The sequence below is a fragment of the Adiantum capillus-veneris genome, chromosome 26 (assembly GCF_014529385.1).
Source record: "Adiantum capillus-veneris isolate H3 chromosome 26, ASM1452938v2, whole genome shotgun sequence".
NCBI classification, from domain to species: Eukaryota; Viridiplantae; Streptophyta; class Polypodiopsida; order Polypodiales; family Pteridaceae; genus Adiantum; species Adiantum capillus-veneris.
This window is the reverse complement of record NC_140956.1, coordinates 2,211,172-2,217,870: the sequence shown is the minus strand read 5'-3', so window position 1 is coordinate 2,217,870 and position 6,699 is coordinate 2,211,172.

Here is a 6,699-nt window from a genome sequence, read left to right as displayed (position 1 = left end):
CATCTGTTGTATTTGGCACTATGATAGGTTCTCCTCTGGACTCATAGGCATTAGTGAGTCTTTCCTTTGTTCCTACTTGCTCCTCTAAAGTTGGTTGGATAGGGGTTGGAGCTGGTGCTTCATGCCAATTTGCAAGTTTACCCAGCGGGTCTTCCATCAGTGATTGAGCTGTTTCAATCATCTTTTTACACATTTCCAACCTTTGTTTTTCTATTTTCGTATATGGATAAGTCATCCATCTTTGCTCTTGGTTTTGGTTCTTTTTGAGTCTAGCTTCATAAGCTTTTAGAAGCGCATCCAACTGCTCATTTACCTTGTCTGCCAGTACAGATCCTCCTGATCCTGCACTTTTGGACTCTGCTATTTCCTTGGGTGCTATGGTTGTCGTGGTGTGTGAGCTTAAGCTAGATAGATCCTCTAACCGCTCTAATCTATCCTTTGTATGTTTTAGCTCCTGAGATAGAGCTGTTTGCTCTCGTTCTTTCCTGGCTTTCATACGCGCCTTTCTAGCTTTCCAAGTGCTTCTCTGATTTTTCATTTCTGAGCATCGGTTTTTGGCTCTTCAACTATGGGTTCGTTCGTCATTCTTTGAGCTTGGGCTCGTGTTACCGCGTGAATAGGTATGATTGTTTCATTTTCCGATCCTTCACTGGAAGGTACTATTTCTAGCATGTTCAAGGTGGTTTTTGCTCCTTTGCTCGGGTTTTTAGGGCAATCGGGAATCAAATGAGTAACTCCACACTCGGTGCAATATGCGTTGACTCTAATGATTTCATCATGAGGACATTCTCTTAGCCAATGGTCTCCATCACACTTGTAGCAGGGTCCCTTGGGTTGTTGAGGTGCTTCTTGAGCTCCCCTTTGTTGGTATGCATGTCTCTGTCCGCCCATGCCTCCATTGGCTATGAACAACAATGTTCGTTCATCTAAGCTATATTCTCCCTTCTCCTGCTGCCTGTGCAGCTATTGGTGGTCCTGTACTTCCTATCATGCTCCGTGGTTCTGGTGTCGAGGGTTCTTCCCGTGGATAATAGACAGAGTTTGCCGCATATCCATTGGGATCTTCATAATATGCATGCATAGGCACCAAAGCATTATCCTCTGATTCGGTTACGGTTGGGGTGTATCTTATACCGACTGTTCGTAATCCTGGTAGGGGTGGTTGTTGCCCCAACAACGGTTGTGGTATTTCTACACCTACAGGTCCTGGTAGGTTGCCTGCTTGATACCTAGGCATCGGTGGAACTTGAGGAGAAGCTACCGGAGCTTTGGGAGCGTAAGGTCTCTCTCTCACATATCCCTTGGTATAATAACATTCCTCGGTCCCTATTTTGTCCATTTTTGTTCAATAGCACACCACTTGAGCTGTTTAGCCTGGGGTTTGGCGTACAAGTTAATCTTTTTTAGCACTTCATCTACAAGCAGCTCTTGGTTTACAACTACTTCTCCTTTCGGTGCTGTCTTAGAAGACTTGCTTCCACTTTGTTGTGAAGATGAATCGTCGCCAAGGTCCTTAAACTCCCCCTCTTTGTAGACCGCACAATTGTCCACAAGGTAAAGAGCCTCCTTGGTCAACTCATTCAAAGTCGTGCTCCTCTTCATATGTAAGTCTTTCTGGAGATCCGCATTCCTTAGTCCTTGGATGAATATAAGTATAAGTCTGGACTGAGTTGGTAGTTCTTCTACAGAACAGAACTTAACATATCTTTTTAGTCTTAGGGATGCCTTTCGTACATATTCCCCATCTTTCTGTTTGAATTTATGAAGATTTTTGAGACGTATTATGAGATATCCCCCTTTGTGAGAATTCCTCGATAAATTCGTCAAACACTTCCTCCATAGACTCAAAGTCTCTACGCTCTACAGAGTCAAACCAAGTAGCAGCGTCATCCTCTAGGGTTAGTCCAAACCCTGCAAATTGGGTAGGGAAGTCTAATACCTCTTCAACTCTAATTACACGCACAAAGGCTGCTACATGATCTCTTGGGTCTCTGTTTCCTATGTATTTCTTGTTTACCCATTTCTGCACTTGAGAAGGTCTAATTCTATGATGGTCTACCAACCTTATCATTGGATCTCCACGTCCTAATCGATATACCTCCTCAGGTCTTCTGTAGTAGGCTGGTTCCTCTCCCAGTGGTGCTCCTAAGCCATAATTTCTAACAGTTCTCGCCAGAGATGGTTCATCTCTTCGAACTCATTCTATGGGTGGTCCTCCAGGATTTGTTGACCCTTGAGTCTTTGGCTTACTCTCTCCTTGATACCTTGAATAGAGTGGCGGTTCTTGCAAATCCCTTAGCCCTCGTGCGACTTGATAACCATCTCGGTTTCGATCTTGTTCCGATGTTGTCGAAGCAATGCCTGCAATGATGGCTGGTTTGTTGGTTGGTTTTGGTTGTTGAATGCCTGCAGTCGGGTGGAATGTGAGGTGGCATCATAATCTTCTGAAAAAGGATTCATCGACTTGCTTGGGGTGTAGGTGGCTCTTGGCACTTCCTCAGGGGCATATGCTGATGCTCCTGGACCTGTTGCCTTTTTTACCTCCTCTGGGAGAATACATTGGTATTCTCGCCTGTATCTATCAACAAAAACTATACCCTTCCCCATGGCAGTTTAATAAGAGAATAAGTAAAGAACCTTGTCTTTGCTTAATTCGTTTAAGTATGGTTCTTTGCTACAAAAGTAAGCGACTATACCCTCACTCTCATGCTTGTAGATTCCCACGTTCTCATTATAAGTTGGAACCCTGGTTGTTTTCTTATCATACATAAAAATAGCTCCAGGCCGATCAATGTTTGGTGGCGATTCTTGAGCTTCTGAAACCATTTTCCCTTTCGCCACATTATCTCCATATCTGTTGTAATCTTTAGGGTTACTGACTATCAGATAATGGTTCCCCTTTTCGTCTCAAAATCTATCTCCATCCACATAGACTCAAATTATCTCCAATCTCTGAGCCGGTTTCTCTTCGATACAAATGCACTTGCGTCCTCGATAGTCAGAATAGACTAGGGCTCCCCTCGAGTTTGTTCCCTCTAGGAAGATCACAGTGAGCTTGGAATCATTCAAAGGATTTAGGGAGGTGCTTCCTCCTGGCATTGGTCCGTCATAGGTGAAACCTCCTGGCTATTGACTACCCATCATGAAGAAAGATTTGTTTGAAGAAGTGTCAGTATCACTACCTTCCTCAATAATCGGTGCTAGTGGATCTAGCCTTGCCTGAGTTACACTCTCCTCGGTGGACACTAAGCTACCTTGGTCACCTGCCACCTTCTGGTCTCTTAAAATGTATCTTCCTGATCTTAAATTCATTAAACTTATCAATGCAATTTATCACAAATCCAACCACTCACCTGGCAAAGGATCAGTCTCCACACAACTTCTTGCTTTGCTGCTGAATATACCTGTACACAAGTGTTTAATTTCAGCAATTGAATCAAAGCATTTATCTGCTAGAGGTTATCTTAGTAATGATTGTATAACTGGAGAGTTAATCTCAACCACTACTGCATTTTATACACTACTGATGTTCTGGATTAGGTTTGCTAATCTGGAACTGTACTTCCCTCGAATGTTGGTCAATTTACGTGGAAAAGTCTGAATTCAGTCTTTGCTCCGTCAAATGGACAAACAAGGTCCAAATTCACTTCTGAAAGAAGTTCTGGAACCCTTAAGCCAAATGGAATCTCACTATCTAAGCCCAGTCAAATTTTCTCTTCAGCAGACCCCAATAGACATTCTACGCGTAGGATGTCTCCTGCTTTGTTTTGCCTGGTTTTTTGCACTATGGATTCCCCTTGATGTGCTGAGTCCACAACTGTTTTTAATTTTTTATTTTGACACCTATAACCCGGGGGGTTCACTATATTTAAACCCACTATATCACGTGCGTTCAGGCTCTTTTTCTAAAATCCCTATTCTGTGAATTTTCTAGGAAATATAATGGACCCTTTTCTTTTAAATTCTGTAAATTTTTTTAAGATTTGTAAAAAACATATCCTTATGTAAATTTATTTTTGTAAGTTTTAAGGGATTTAAATACCCTTCTGTTGAACTCACGTGATAGGTCACATACTATGTAAGGTGAACCCTCCGGGACCTATAAGCTGGTCAATGGGTCAAAAATCTGTTCCGACAGCCTGTTGCTGATCTTGGACAGTTTAATCAACTCCAATTTGGACCAAAATTGACTAGGAGGCTTGCCTCAAGCTACACAACACATTTCTATGCCCACAATCAGTGTATGGCTTCAATTTCTTGCTTTAGACATCCTACACGTAGGATGTCTTTTTCATCAGAATGGTTTCAAATTCAAAACACAGGCTCCCCTAGAGTTGCTGATCACTTTGGTATGCTCAAAATTTAGTTTGGAGTGAAAAATCACACAGAAGACATCCTACGCGTAGGATGTCTTTTTGGCTTGTTTGACCCCAGACTTGATCCACAGCTTCCCCTTGATGTCAGCAACCCAATGGTATGTTTAGATTTTGGTTTGGATTTCAAAAGTCCCCAATTTTAGGTGTTCTTGCCTTTTTCAGTCAAAAAGTGCTAAAGTCCGCTTTGAACCCAAATTTTCTCACCCAAATGAAGTGAAACCCCTCTCAGTCACTCAATATATCATGCAAGTCATGCTCATGCAGCCAACTTATGGTTTTGGTCTTAAAATAATGCTTTGGCACCATTTGGGTAGGATGTCTGGCAATTTCAGCTTAGCTGGCCTTATCTTGTCAAGATATGGTCAAATTTTCACTTTCTAGTTGAAAATAGGGTAAACCCACCTTCTGAACACATTGGTAAACTCAAAATCTCAAAATTCCCACCAGATTAGCCTGTAGACATCCTACGCGTAGGATGTCTCCTGGCTTGAAATTAATTTTTTTTGTGACAGAAATGCTCTTTATGCTCTATCAGAAACACTCACAGTAACTTTTGGACTTCACTTAGGCTTTCAAACACACTTTTGCGTCTTTTACAAACTTGTGATGAATTTACCAAGCAAGTATACATGCATGAAGTTCTCTAGATCTTGAATCATGATGTCCTACGTACTCTACTCCTACTCATCATGTGAAATGGTGATAATGGTGTTTTGGTTGCTTTCTGGCCTCTCCGGACTCTCAAGCTCTCCTCTCACTGCTTCTACCACTCCATCTTCTACTCAAGAATTCAACTAATACCTAAAACTATCTTAGTCTACCTAAATCTACTTAAGTCAAAGGATCTAAGCCAGACACACGCTTCCTAGACTCCCTCTAAGACCTAGAGAGTCCTCCACCCTCTCATTCTATCTAAATGTAAAACGACACTCTTGGCAAGGCAAAAATCCCTATCCTTAAGGACCAATCTCGGTCACCTACCTAAGGTTTTCGTCCTCGACAGCGGCGCCAATGTTGGACGGATACGCCGCGACGGACGTCAGCACAGCAAGAACTCACTTAACATATAATGTGAGCTAAGGACGAAGCTCGACCCGCAGGCGCGTGGAAGCAAGCATAAGGTGTCAACCTACACTCAACTGACTCTTAACTAATTCCTATAGAGGTCTCTACCAATTGTCTAAGTCACAGCCTTCAAGAGTGCATAAGAGGAAACTTTCTACAAATCTTTCTAGAGTCGAACACCCATCAAACAATCCCGAAACACCACAGAACTTGAAGGAGACCCTACTAACACCAATAGGTCGCTCTCCCTAAGGTCTATGAACCAAAACCCCAACCCAAAACACCCGATGCAAAATAACGTAGGATGTCTGGCCGAAATTTGCAGGTCTTCGTTTTCGAAATCTAAAGTGCTTAATGTGTAGCTCTACTCAGTGTGAATGCGTGGATATGCTGGAATGCAAAATCGGATAACGTATGCTCACCCAATCACCAGATGAAGCTCGTAGAAGGAGCTCGCAAAACCGGACCCTACGCGCGCACTGTAGGTATCGGCGCGTAGCTCTCGCCGGGGGCAACACACTGCACTTCAACGCACTCGATTCCGACCACCGGTGCACATGTAGCGTCAAAATGAAGCTTACACTCTCTCTCGTACACAGTACGCTCACTCACAGACTTCAAAACTTCTTTTTTAAAAATGACAAAAGGTTTTTCATTAAGGTCAAAAAGTGGTATATATACCTTACAATTCTCAAACCCTAAAGTTTCAAATCAACCATCTACTCAATCTAACTATCAAAACTGGGATAAAATCTAGAAACTTCTGTAAGTCCCAATATTTACAAGGTGAAAAATCATGTTTCCTGAATAAATGAATAATTACAAAAAATGATAATCTTTCTAGTAGTCAGTTTCCGTGGGGTGTGTCCAGCTTCTAACAGACTTATTTAAAAGGCGCAAGTTTGATGTGGGGGGTGATCGAAGTACGTCCTAGCTACATAGCAACGATTAGCCTTGAGTTTCTTTTGCAAATGGTCACCTTAAGGTTATGTGGAGAATGGGACCAAGGCTTGGAATAAAGATACACTTAAAACTATTCTGGTTTTTATGTAGGATTTGAAGCATTTGCCAATAGGAACGATTACCCGCGAGTTTCTTTTGCAAATGGTTACCTTCAGGTTTATTGTGGAGAATAGGGCCAGGGCTTAGAATAAGGATACACTTAAAACTAATACTTGTTATATATTGCCGGTTGTTTTCAAGGCAAGCTCAAAATCTAGCCACGATTTTGCAATTTTAGTTGGTTAAAATACACTAT